General features: G+C 39.2%; 1 long non-coding RNA gene across 1 annotated transcript; it reads left to right on the plus strand.

Moving 5' to 3' along the window:
- The first annotated feature begins 11,138 nt into the window (after window positions 1-11,138).
- Window positions 11,139-14,251, plus strand: LOC127140551 (uncharacterized). Its single transcript, XR_007811043.1, has 3 exons — window positions 11,139-11,193; window positions 13,536-13,591; window positions 14,154-14,251. It is a non-coding gene; the product is annotated as an uncharacterized LOC127140551 (long non-coding RNA).
- The last annotated feature ends 413 nt before the right edge of the window (window positions 14,252-14,664 follow it).

The following is a 14,664-nucleotide window of genomic DNA, read 5'->3' on the forward strand; positions in this document are numbered from 1 at the left end:
CTCATAATTAGCCTGCTGGCTGGTGTTCAGTGTTGTTCAACTCAAGTAATTGACCATTCGCTAAACTCTTTCCCTGAACAGAAATTTTCCTTCAGCAATAGCTTTGTGACTGTAACTGGGCACAGCAGGCCTGTCAAGATTTTCCTCACATTGAAGCAGGGTAATGGGGATCTATACTCTGCAATTCAACATTTAAAGAGACTCAGAGTGAGCTTTTTTTATCATCTCCAAAACCAAAAGCACAAGGTAGAAATGTAAGTAATAACCCTTCTTTTTCAAATAGTCCTACATATCTTTGGGTCTTTTTAAAAATAAATAATTTATATATTTCAGTGTAGTCTCTTATATTTCATGACTTCTGTGTGACTATTATGTTGTTAATTACCTCCCTCTTGTGTCTTTTGTGGTTTTTGATTTCCTGTTTTATTTGTAGTTACTCTCCTGGTGTGTCTTATACTTTTACTTCCTGTCTTTGGTGTGTTTTCCGCCTGTTTCTGTTTCACCTGTGTTTCATTAGTTAATTAGTCCCAGTGTATATATAGCCTCATCTCTCTCCCCTTCTGTTTCTTTGCATCTACCTACTCTCTGATCATGGTGTCTGCATTTGGGAACTCACTCCTGTGTCCCTAACACCCCTGTGACATTATCTTGCACACAGCCTACTGTTTGATGCTGTTTACAGCTACATGTGTCCACTTTACTCCAGTGGTTTATATGGACAATTCAAGAAAATAACAGACCAAATGTATATTTTTATCAAAATATCTACAGAAATGTGAAAGTTTCCAGGTTTTATCATCTTCCTCTTGGCTTAAAACAAACACTGAAATGGTACGTTTAACAATGAGAGACACACACTTAGTAGTTTTAGAAAGTTTGTCCCCCACATTGTCTGCAAAGTCCACTTTCAAGATTAAAACTCATGGCCACAGAACTTTCTAGAAACTCCCCAAACCCCGGTCCTCTGTTCCTATCAAGCTGTCCATAGAGGTATCAAAGCCCAGAGGAGCACTGAACTGTGCCAACTCAGGTTAAAACCCTGGACACTGCAGCTGCAAACAACAAATCTAAACTGCAGCAAGGCCACAAACCACAGAGGGAGATGTTGGGAGGCGGAGGTAACAAGCTCCTTTATTTTGTATGTGCATTCAACTGAACCGTGGCTGAACAAGAAGCCCAGAGCAAAAACAACTTTCCTTTCAAGTTTCAAGGTGGATGCCAACAGATCTCCTATGGCATTCTCAGCGTCTTTTCAGGCAAAATGAGGCTCAACAGCAGATTATTTAGTTGTGAGTGGAGGGCAACACAAACAAGAATCAATCTGGATTTCGAGATGGAACGAGGCTGAATGATTAGGTATTTAGTTGTAAATGAAAAGAAGTGCAAGCAGAATAACTCATGGGTGAATTGCATCAATGCTCTAAGCCCTCAGTAAGCACAACAATGAAATGTGAATGAAAAGGATTACTAGTCTTCCAAATTCTCTTATCAGTTGGTAACACTTGTTAAAAACACTAATTTTAATTAATTTTAAGGAAACTGAGGTGAAAAAGTAACAAATCTCACAACCCTCTTTTTACACATTAGGGGTAAATGTGATTGAGCCTTTTGTTTACTGGCTGCCGAGTGTTCAGATTGCAGTATAACATTCAAAGAAACACTGAGGCCATATTTTCACCTTGCCCCTCTCAAGTGTCAGAGAAAAGGAGTCTAAAAAAGGGGGGGGCTTTCTTGATTTGCTGAAATGTGTCACTGTCTCAGAGAGTTCAAAGCCTTGGAAACTATTAATCCATCACAGGCTTGGCTCCCTGGCCTCTCTGCTCTGACCTTGGGCCATAAACAGCATTACTGATGTATTACAGGAGCAGAGTCTGAATAATTACACGGAGGAGTTGAGGGAATTTGACACACAGCGCGACAGGCTGGATGTTGCCAGCGCAGATGGGTATAAACACTGTATGTCATTTGAATCTAGATACGCCTACAAATCTCACTCTGTGTGGGGGTAAAGTCACAGTGTGGGTGGTGGTTAGGAAGAGTCTGGTGCAAAAACTAAACCAGATGACCACAGATATATCACTTCAAAGGAAAAAAAAACTTCATGAATATGTTGTGTATGTGATTGCATTGTTGAAATATTGGACTGACCAACAAGATGGAGTGTGTTTATTTGCATATTTTCGTAGAAACTGTGTCATCTCCAGCCTCTGCCTAGACATTTCCCATCGTAAACTGTTGACAGATGTCTGAAAGCTGTTGTTCACAGAGGATATAATAATAACTTAAATGACCCATTGAGGGCTGGGGAGTAACAGCGGGTAACAATGTCAGTTCTTTATTTATCCTGTGGAGTTTTTTTGACTGTAGCGGTGCTATAAGTGGGCTCCTGTTCTGTCTGTATTGTGCACATGCACATGGTCACACATATACAAACAGTTAAATAATCTAACACATCACTGTTGTTGCTTTCACACTATTCGCCTGATTAACAGTTGGCTGTGTACACAGCAAAGCCCTGGCAATGGCAAGAAAGAACACTGCAAGCTAGTAAACATGGATGTGAACAACTGATGATCTGAAGTATTAAAAACTTGAACAATGTTTATGAGGAGGAATTGCATTCAAACACATTTGTCTTGCCTCAAGGATACACACAATGAGTCACAGTGAAAAACTTTTTCTTTTTGTTTATGGTTCTTTTAACTGCCTTTGTAGCTTTTGGAATTACCAAACCCTTTTAATGACCACACAGATATTGCACCAATGAAATTACAGCCACCAAGAATTCATTACCCATGGAGAAGGTAATGAATTTAATATAAGTTTCATGACACAGAGAGATTTCTTAATTAAAAAGATATAGATTTCAGTGTGACTACAATATTCTTTTTTCCAATTTTTTAAAATAAAAATGATTCAGTTATGCTCAAATTCCTTGGGTTTAGGGACATAACAGTGCTATTTGTTGGGACTGTGTACAACTAATACTTTTTACATTCCTTTGATTTCACCATCACAACGTGTGTGTGTCAGTGAGCAAGGAAATATTCAATTGGAATATTTCTGCATACATATTGATGTGACCTTCTTATCCGCACACAGAGGAAAGGAGCAGGAGCAGAATCTATTGTGGCTACAGTTCAATCTGCCTGATGGTGAAATTAAACTGTATTCTTCAGCCTCCACCTGGGCCAGTCTGCTTCTGCAGCTGTGCCTCTGTGTCTGAACAAATGAACCAAACAAACTCATCCCGACTTATATATTTATTTGTGGTTATCTGTGCCTTCTTCTCTGACATCTGCTCCAGTGTGTTTCCAAAACTTTGGATAGATCAGAGAAAAAAATAGGAGCTCAGAATTATGCTTCTAAATGTCAGCAAAACAGACTTGAAATCAGTTATTATGGCATTTTTCATGGTCATATACTGTAAAAGATAATGCACCCTTTCCAAAATACTGGTGACTCTTATAACCTTACATGCACAGGCTTTGATATTCTTGGTCTGTCCTGGTACAATGTTGGTATCTGACCTTACAAAATAAATATTAAAAACACTAAATTTGTGTGAATTGTTGCTGAAAATCCATTATGGACATGAACATTTTTGATCACTGACTTTAAGAACTTTCTAGAAACCCTCCAACCTTTCTTCTGAAGTGCACTGAATGTTCACATTAAGCTGTCCTTGGACTTTTGGAAGCCTCAAGGACCACCGAACTGTGCCAGCTTAGGTTATAAACCCTTGAGACTGGAGCTGAAAACAGCAAATCACACCACAGCGAGGCCACAATTCAGTGGCAGAGTGTGCGGGCAGACGTAACAAGCTCTTTTATTTTCGACATGGACTCTGACAGTGTTTCATGAGTTAGTTAATTAGGAGTTCAGTGTCCCTTTCCAGAGAGTGGGCTGATGATAGAATTTTTCTTGTTACATTTTTATTCTTCATTAAACAATATACATAAAATGGGTGCAGTTTATGACAGCATTATTCTTAAAGATACCACAAGGTGGCGCCAAACTGAAGAAATTTTAATCATTTTTTTAAACATTGTGGCTTCAAAAATCACTGTGGATGTTGTCTGCTCATATATGATTATCAGCATTTTCAGAGAGATTCTGGAGGACGGGGTGGACTTATAATAAATAATAAACTTCCACACATTTCACTGCAAAGCAGCAGGACATTTATTAAAAAGTGTCAGAATTTTTTTCTATACACTCTACATATGCCCTCCAGTGCCATACCAAACTCCTCGACATCAGAATGAAGTGATAAGTCCATCACAACAGAGGAACATGTGTACAGAAAGGGAGGCTAGATTCTCAGGTATACTTGTGTGATTTACATTCTGTTTTCAAGCTGCAGGATACACGACAGGACAGATGTTCAATGTCACTCTTGCTATAATACCCCACCCACACAGTTGTCGCATCTTGCTGTTTGTTAATTAATTCTTTGGTTAGATCAGCTACCACAGACACATTACCTGTCAGCTGCCTCAAACAGATGAGGAAAAAAGAGCCTGTGTGACCAATTCAAATCTGTCTGGCAGACCATGTGCTCAAGTAGTGTGTTTCACTGCTGCTGCATACAAAGGGCAGATGATTAGACTTGGCACTGGAAAATGTGTGGGGATGTTGAAGATGCAGGCCAATGGGCAGGAATAGGTGCAAAAAAGGAGACATTTATTAACAAAAAGGCTAATGAAACAGAGGCAGTTTGTCAGATTAGCTGTTTTTTTTTTTTTTACTTTAGGTAATAATAATAAAAAAAAACTATGTAGAGGACCTGGGCCTAGTGAAAAGAGAGAATAGGAATCTAATGAAATCATCAGGATGGCAGGATGGCTTTCTCAAAGAGAGGGAGGGAAAGAAAAAATGCCAACTTACAGAGGAAGAGATTGTAACAGGAGGCAGCAGTCTGTGCTAGAATGCAGGTGGGATTCATACCCCTGAGAGATTTTAGCCAAGAAGGCCCAGTGATACCGACTGCAAAGATACAACAACAGCATCTCCTATGATTCACATTCATATGGAGCTATTTTCCCACTGGCAGCTACATTTTTGAGGAAATGTGATCATTATATTTTTCTTTCAACATGCCACACATATATACATAAAAAAAAATCCAAGTGAAGGTAGAGATGAGAGAACAGTTTCGCTTAGGGTCAGGGAGTGTGAAAAATTCAATGTGGGATGCAAATACAGGACATCTGTGCTGAATGCCATGTTCCACTGCTGCCAAAACATAACTGCTTATGTAAAACAGTTGCCACTGAATGTGAGCAGACTGGGTTTGGGGTGAGACAATAGCTGTCGCTCCCAGAAAATAATAAGAGGTTGCAAAAGACAAAAGAATGCAGCTTTTCAGACTGGAGCTGATGCCTCTGCTGTCTGTAATTTGTTGCTGCTGACTGTCATAAGTCATAAGTGTTTAGCCCGTCATCACTTACAATTCTCTCCCTTTAAATCAAGTCAAAAAAGATGACCATGTACATAAATCACATAAGTCCAAATAAAAAAGACCATCTATGTATTTTTGATGTCCTAAAAAAGTTACGTAAGATTTGCAAATATGCCTTTAAAAAGCCAGTAACCACGGTCATTCAGCACAGGGTAGTGATGCAAATTATTGCAGTAAAACCTTGTAATAGGCCTCACATGCAGGGTTGCATGTGGACAGTGGAGTATATTTCAGCTTATTGTTTTCTTTTCTTTTTTTTGTATGAATTGAAAAAGCAGTAACATCATTCACAACATCAGGTTGTTTGTCATCACAGTTTCCAGTCTCCTGCTGATGAACAACTGTGTTGTTGAGGGTTACAAGGTTGCTGTCAAGTAAAGCCGCTAACATCCTACAGACTTTGTATCAGTTTTGAAACACATGCCAAGGTGAGCATTTCTTGTATGTACTTCTTTTAACCAAGCAGCTTTGCTGTTACAAAACTTCTAGTTTCCATCATCTGTCAAGACACTTGGACGTTGAAGAGGTGAGGCTGAGGTCCTGCTGACATCCTGAAAGATGAAGTGAAGCAGTCAGTGGTATGAGGGACAAACTCTGACCGTTTTCATGTGGAATATCAATAAAACATGAGGTGTTTGGAGACTCTGTGTCCGCCAGATCACTTTTTATTTATGGAGCTTCTTCTGCATAATCCAACTAAAGATGTAATCAGTGGAGCAGCAAAGCCCAGTGATCTATGTCTGTACTCTTATCGGATCACTGGAGGGGGTTGAACGTTGGCCGAGCGGGGAGGAGACATAGCGATGTTCCTAATTAATAGTCTAAGTTGTGTAGACATTATGGTGTCAGTAACCAACCACTGCCTCTAACCTCAGCCCTTCACCTTCTTCCACACACACATATCTGCCATGGTGATAAGAGACAAAGGTAATGCTGAAAAATGTTTAAGAGAAATTAATGTATCATCTAACGCTGAGGCCTCAAGGTGGCTTGGTTTTGATAATTGATGTGTATCAGGAAGAATATGAAAACTTCTTGTGGAGGCAGGCAGAGAGGAGACACTGAAGAGATCTTGAAACTGTGCACTTCTTAATGTAAATCACTATTGTTAATTCTCCGTTGCAAATTACAAAGGCATCAACAAGTAGCATTGACAACCAGAATGGCACAGAGTAGAGAGTATACCTCTGTCAAGGCCAAACAATTCTCCACATGTCTGGCTGTTATATTTGAAAAATAAAAGGATAGAGGAAGTAGTGTGATGATATAAATGATTTATCTGTCATATCTGCCCATCTAACCAAAATTTAATGGGTTCTTCCCAGGCTCATGCCCCATCATTCCACTAAGATTAGGTGCACATCAGTTCAGTACTTTATATGAAATCCTGCTGACAAACCAACAGACACAGAAAACATGGCGTCCTTGGTGAAGGTAAAAATAAACTCCTGCATTGTTCTGACTCTGACCCCCATGTTGGTGACTCTCAATGACTGTGCTGAGTTTTTGCCCTTTGGAAACAGCTGAAAAGTCTTAGGAACTGGACTTCAAAATAATGTACACAACACAGTGAGTAATGGCAATAAAAAGGGAAAATGAGATCCCCAGAAAACCAAGTCACGCTGCTCTGTTGTGGCAGAAGAAAGATAAAAAGCCTTTTTTCATATGGCTGCAGAGCAAACAGGAACAAAGTCAGACAAACAAATGGAAAGTCATACATGCCTATGTCACTCAACATTATGGTATTTGTTGATGTTTTCACAAGGTACAACCTCTCGTTGCAACCATGAGGGGCAAAACAAACTTGTTATGGCTGCAACGAAGGGTAAGAGCTGCACTACTGGGAGAAACATAACAAAGGGCATTGGAATTGACAATGATTTGATAGTGAAAAGTGGTCAGAAATGGAGCTTTGCTTCATTTCAGTCAGAACCCTGAAGTCGTACTCTCAGCTGAAAAAAATCAGATCAGGGAGAGATTTATCAGTTTTTACTATGACTCTGCTGATTCTTCGATAAACCTGCTGATGGTTTTTTTTTTTTTTTTAATGACTCACAAACGTACACTTTAATTCTTGAAAAAAAGGCTTGGTAATTTCCCTAAACAGCTGAGCCCTGTGCTTCTTGGCAAATGTTACTCAAACAGGAATAAATAGTGCTGTGACTGGGGACTATTTTCAGCTGCATAAGAATACATGTTGGTGCTTTAGTGAGCATTTAGTAGCAGAACAGTGAATGTGGGACTGACTCAGCGCGTGTTCATAGTAATGAAGGAATGTGTCACCCAGTGCTACACTGTGGCTCAGTGATGTGTTTTTAATAGGGCTTGGAAAACAATGGGAGGTCTATGGCACAGAGAAATAAGCCACAGTGTATCAGGTTTTAGACACACAGTACTTGTTAGTAGTCATTGTTGGTTTTGTTCTTCTTGTCAACAAATCCAGTGAAATCCCATGAAATCCTCCTTTATGCAGTGAATGTACTGTATCCTGTTCCGCCTGTGTTACAGCTACATGACTACAAATGGCTGAAACACCCAAACATGACAAAGAGAAAAACACTCAGCTCTGTATGTGACCATGAATAATATTTACCCGAGCATGAGCAGCACCTCTGTTTTTACTCATGTTGCTTAATCGCATTTTTAGACTTGACAGTGTTTTGCCACCATTAAAGCTGCATTGCTATTCCAGATCCATTTTCCACAGCAATTATGATGGATACAAACTGACAACAGAGGTCTGCGATGTCGTTTATAATCAGGTGGGTGGTGATGCTGTTTCTGCTCATAGCGCTGCAGTCTCATCAGATCACTAATCAGGGAGCAGGCCGCTGGTAATTATCCAGCCCACCTCCAGAATGCAGCAGGAAGCAGCAGCAGAAAGTCACTGCTCTCTCCACCCGCCTCTTCTCTTACCACTGATTGCTGCTGGTTCATCTGTGCACAGAAGCATTAATCAACTCTCTTCATTCAGGTGAGTGCCCGTTTATTCATAACACTTGACACCAACCTTGAGTGAGCAGTGTGTTAAATTCAATTATCATTCCAGTGAGCCATGAAATGCTTAAGCCCACATGTTACATTAGAGATGAGCAGAAATCCTAATGGTATTTAGGTAATTTTGAATCGTATAAGCATGTAGTGATACTGATAGAAAAAGATTATTCAAAAATGACAGCAGTTGTGAAGGAAGCTCAGAGGGATTGTAAAATTATCTGTGACGGGCATGTAGATTGAAAAACCATACCCACAGGAATCTCCTGTTAGAGTGATCAAATGGAAAACTTTGAACATTAAAATGACTGCAACTGAGGAACAAAAGTGAACAATGACATGTATTGAATACACAGAGGTCCACTTTTCAAACTTCAGAAAACTAATCCAAAACCTCTCTCCATGTCAACAAGACAGGGTTTAATTTGTAGATGGATTATCAGATGAACAGTCCCACAGAGTCTACAGCAGTGGCAGGCTCAGATTCCCTCTGTTATTAACATTCAACCCACTTCTTTATTTCACTGCAACTCAAATAGCTTCATCATTGTAGAAAAGAATAAATAATAAATTCTTAAAGAGGAGTTTGTTGTCAAATCTTCATCCACAATTTCCCTGCAAACTGTCATCAGAGAACATTCCTTGTAACTGTTCACTGTCCAAGAAGAAGAAGAAGAATTTAAAATTCTTTGAATTTAACAAGAATTCTCCACCTCCATTCATTGCCAAGGAAGCTGCTGATGAAAGGCTTGAATTACTCTCACTGGGCAAATAAAATGCCTGGAGATCGTCCGATCACAGCAGTCTGCATTAACTGATGAAGTCCAGAGGGAGAGCGGCTCCTGTGAATACTAACCACAAAAGAGATGAGGGAATGAACAAACAGATGAGTGATGACAGACAGGCAGACAGTCTGGGCTCCATTTCAACAGGTTGCTTTCCCCTCTGAGACATCAGTGTTTATAACGCAAGGAGTATTGTGTGTATTGCTACACAGCAACACACAAAACATAGCCTTCTCGCTATCTACCTCACACCACCTCTGTCCTACACCTAACACCAATATCTACATGGATGTGTCGTGACTGCTTGAGACAATCTGCTGCCCTCAAAGGTGTGCCTGTGTCTACTGAACCAGTGCGCATCTTACTTGTGACTTTTTTTCTAGTTCTCTCAGAACAGTTTACATTTTGTGATGAGTAAAATTCACTTGTGAAGGATATGTCAATGACAATAGACTAACTTCTCACCTGTCAGTGAATTTTTACCCTCTGTTGAAAGTTTTAGTTCTACTTCACCTCTGACAATGCCCAGCATTCCACAGTATCTGGGTGTGAATTTTCCTTATGATACTTTACACTATTCAAGAAATACAGATACAATAAGAAATGATGCATGTAGTAAGTAAAATAAGATGTTGTGCAACATGCCCATTGCCAAAATTTACAGCTTGTTACCATTTTTGTAAAAACAGCAAAAATCTGTTTTGTTCTACTTTTACTGTAAAATATTGATAAAAGGATTAGCAATTTGTTAGTTTATTGCACTTTTTCACAAGAGGTACTGTTTATTTGCGTATTTTTAATGTGAACTGCAGTACATACATAATACATGCTTCTGAATAAGCTATACAGTCTTGTCTAAACATGTTGGCTCACTCCTTCTTTGAGTTCCCCAAGAGTTCACATGTGAATCATAGTTTCTGTCATGGATATCCAGAAACTGTTGTACATTTATTTTGGCTTTGACCACTTGTGAAGAAATTCTGGCAAGGTTTATGTGCTATCATTTCTGAAAATATTTCTGAATGTTTCACTCTGCTGTGGAAAAATGTATTGTTTGGTCTCTCAGAAAATAGTCCACAGAAAACAGAAAAGCACCCATATGCACAAAATGAATCTTATTTTCTTATCTTATCATAATGGCTAAATTTGACACTCATAAATGTAAATTTGCAGGTAAGAAACCATGCTTTATTGCTTTTAGTGGAGCTTTTATCAAGTCCTGCTAAAGGTGGTTGTTAATAAGGATGAAAATACTCAGACAGGCCTCTGGACAATGCTTGTAAGAGCAGTGGCCACTGGTCAAAGGTAAGGTAACATTAAAGTTATTGTTTTGTAGTTAACGCTGGGTAATGATAAAGTATTTGCACCATCCACACAATATGGGGCCAAACTCAGTCTCACCCAGTGTTGACTTTGGAGCTACTGGGCCAAGACATGGAACCTATTAAGACAAATGTTAATTTTTACGTAAAAATGTTCATATATAGTAGATGATACACTAAAATAGTAAACAAAGAGGTGCATCTTAATTGTCCAGTGTAGTTTCACAATTCGGCATTGGTTTGGAGTCGCTGGGAGTCACTATCATACCTTCCCCATGGTTGTATTATAGGAGCAATCAGAGGCGATTGCTAAGCGGAACAGAATCAGGTGGCCGATTGGCGTTTTTTTCTGCCGTCATTGGCTTGCGTGTGTTGTGATTGGCCGCGTCGTGGAGGAGCGTAGAGAGGTGGAGAAACGAAGTCGGAAAACAGATTAAAACCACTGTTTCAAACGTTCGCTCCGTTTGCCAGTATTGTGAGAGAACATACACACTGACGAAGTATCCGTTTTAGTGGATACTAATATGGATACTAAACAAACGTTTTAGTGGATACTAATACAAACGTTGGAGCTGGTTTTTGTCGAGCAGGAGTGAGGCTGGACGCTGAATACACCTGCGGCGCGAGGGTAAGGCTAAAGAGTGAACTAGCTAGCAGCTAGCGTTAGCAGCGAACGTTAGCATTAGCCTTCTCTTGTAATGTCATCTTTTGGCCGTATTTCCATTGTCAGTCGTTTTAAGCGTGTGGGTAAGAGTGTGTTTGTGGTTCAGTGACTGAGGCGTCCCTGACATGAGTTGTGGACCATCCTGGTTATTTTCACACAGTTTGTAGCTGTCTGTCAAGTCGCTGTCATCGTTTTGTGTCTATTTGCCATCACTTTGTATTATATTGCGTCTGTACCTGGCTGCTTTACACCTGGATGTCAGCGTTAGCATTAGCAGCGAGCGTTAGCATTAGTCTTATGCTTTTGGGACTGCTTTGGCCGTCGTTTTTATTTGCGTGAATTAGAGTCTGTTTGTGTTTCTGTGAATATACCATCCCTAACACAAGTTGTGGGCACCTTGTGGAGGCAAGGTAACTGTTTGGTAACGTGTTGGCTATTTTACAATCTATTTACGGTCAGCTTCTTTGTCTCTTTGTGGTCATTCTTACTGCGTCTCTATAGTTCAGTGTCCATTCCCCATTTTACATTTTTGAGGCCATTTTTTGTTTCATTGTGGCCATTAAGCATCTCATTGTGATTGTTTTGCGTCTTTGTGTCAGCAATTTGTCCATAGCTCTCTATTGACCCACAGCTGTAAATATTAATCTGTTAGTCTTAATACTTGATTGAGCTCAGTTAGATTAAATTCACACTTGAAAACTAAATTTTCACTCTTTGCTCCCACACAAGTTCGTGCCTCAAACATTTAAGTTACTTTGTTGTTTGTTCTTAAAGATGCGATGCTTTTTCTTGTCATATGTGACAGTAAACAACCCATTTTCTGAAACACTCATCTAATGTTTGGAGAATGTTCTGGTTCAGCCACAGTTGTTAATATCTATTAAGTGTGTGACAATATACTCAGCTCATGAGACAAGACGATACATGATATTGGGTTCACCAGAACTAGACGAGATTTTAACACTATTTTTAAGGAAACTTCAATGATGTAACTGGAAAGTCTTTTATTTGACTGAAAGTCACAAAATGCAAAACTATGCAGGTCATTTTGAAATGTCTCTATGAGTTTCTATCTTTTAACTGAAGCTGTGTGGGTCCTTTTAACTGATCTCCTTTCCTCAAATAGAACATACAAGATAAAAACAGTATAAATAACCAAAATAAATAAAACGCCATTTTTCTTAGTAATTTATCTTTATTTTCAAACAGTAATTAGTAAGCACTACTCAATACTGTGCAAACAGAGACTGACCAAATTTTCCTTCAAACATGATACAGAGTTAAGAGATGGTTACAGCTGCCCAGCCCGGCCTCAGATATGGTCACAGAACTGACCGAGTGACAAATGACTTGACGTCCCCGGGAAAACAAATCAGGAAAGACAGGAAAAATGGACACTCACAGGAAAGCTTTTTTCAGAGTACACGTTCAGAACAAATCTGCACTTCACCCGAATAACACAACATTCTTAAACAGGTGGTCAAATTTAACTGGTCATAAAAATGTTAAACAATGAACATGAACCGATTCAAATGTAACTCAGACTAGCTGTTGTTAGGAATACCAGTTGATAACAAAGCTGTAGATGGTATTGTGTTCATGCAAACAGTGTGGCAACATGTCCACAGATAAAAACTGAACAGTACTGTATGTATGACTGACTTAATGTGACACTAATGAGACAGAACTACTTAAAAAGTAAAATTAGCAGAGTGTTCACTAATATTGATATTAATAGCAGCCATCTTTGATTCTTATGTCGTGGTTGGCGGGTTTTCTCTCTGATTTTATGGGTGTTCCAGTTGACTAGGAACACAGAAGTTCTGACTGGAACGCATGATAATTTCATTGGTTGTGCTAGTTGCAGCCGGATACTGTCTCACAAAACTTTTCACATGACAAGAAATATCATCACGTTTTAATACTGTGAGATCTCGTTCCACCCCTAGTGATTAGTCATTTGTTTGTTTGGACCTGATGCTTGATTGAGCTCAGTTTGATGTTAAAGGCTTGAAAAATACACCTTGACTCTATGCCCCTCTACAATGTTTGAGCTTACAGTTAGAAATCATTACACCAAAATTTAAGCTCTTAAAGTAAAAATTATGCTTTCATTTTTTGTATTATTATTATTATATATTTTTTGCATTGCTTTTCTCTTTGAGGTCAGTCAAATTTTGTCAAGGCTTTAGTGTCGTTTCACTGTCGTGTTCTCCTACACTGTGTGGGTTTTGGTGGTAAAAAGTTTCCATTACTATTTTGCATGAGTTAATCAGTGTTTCAAGTGTTGTACTTGTGTTTTCCAGGTCACCATATTCAGCTGCTGCAGCTTGGACACCAACATCACCTTACAGACCAACAGGTATGTGTCTGAAACATTTACCCAGTCTGAAAAATATGTTGATGAGATGAATTATTAATGGTTTAGTGTCACTGAGTAAATCCCAGCTTGAACCTTGGTATTTAATGAATTTAGTACTGAATATAATAAGAACTGATTAATTGTGTCTATTGAATTAGAAAAAAGTACTAACTGTAATTGCTCAGAGCTCAAGGTGACGTTTTCAGGTGTCTTATTTTGCGTAATTAACAGTATTTACTATTTATCATATGACAAAGAAAACTGTCAAATTCTCACCTCTCAAAAAGCATTTTAAATATTGGTTAATAAGAAGGTTGACATGTGAAATAATGATACTGTATGTGACCATCTGTGGTGGAAGAAATACTCTGACTTTACTGAACTATAATAGACAACAGAAGTTAAAATCCTGCATCCAAAGATTTACTTAACTGATAGTCTTGATTATTGTTGTACAGTTCACAGTAACATATATCATTGCTTCAGTGATTAGTTCATAGACACACAATTAATAATCACTTTATATTCTTCATACTTCATATATTTCTCTTCTCTTCTCCAGGTGTCACCACTTTGTCCACAACATTGTCCACGATCGCCGAGACGTCATCCACGATCACAGAGACATGGTCCATGATCGGAGAGACATTGTTGAGGATGAGGGAGACATCGTCCCACGATCAGAGACATTGTCCACGATCGCAGAGACCTTGTCAAAGATGAGAGAGATGTTGTCCATGATCAGAGACATTGTCCATGCTTCGTAGAGACCTTGCGATAGAATCGGCGGAGACGGGGGTCACCGATTTGACGGCATTGCCCGCGATCAGGGACATTGTCGATGACCAGAGAGACACCATCTATGATCTCAGAGACATCGTCCACGATCACAAAGACATAGTCCATGATCACAGAGACATTGTCCATAATCTCAGAGACACTGTCCACGATCACAGAGACGTAGTCCATGATCACAGAGATGTAGTCCAAGATCACAGAGATGTAGTCCAAGATCACAGAGAGTCTTCGTACAATGAAGAAGTTCTTTTAGACCAAGACAGAGGCCTCCAGGT

This window comes from Lates calcarifer, unplaced genomic scaffold (assembly GCF_001640805.2).
Source record: "Lates calcarifer isolate ASB-BC8 unplaced genomic scaffold, TLL_Latcal_v3 _unitig_485_quiver_1995, whole genome shotgun sequence".
Taxonomy (NCBI): Eukaryota; Metazoa; Chordata; class Actinopteri; family Centropomidae; genus Lates; species Lates calcarifer.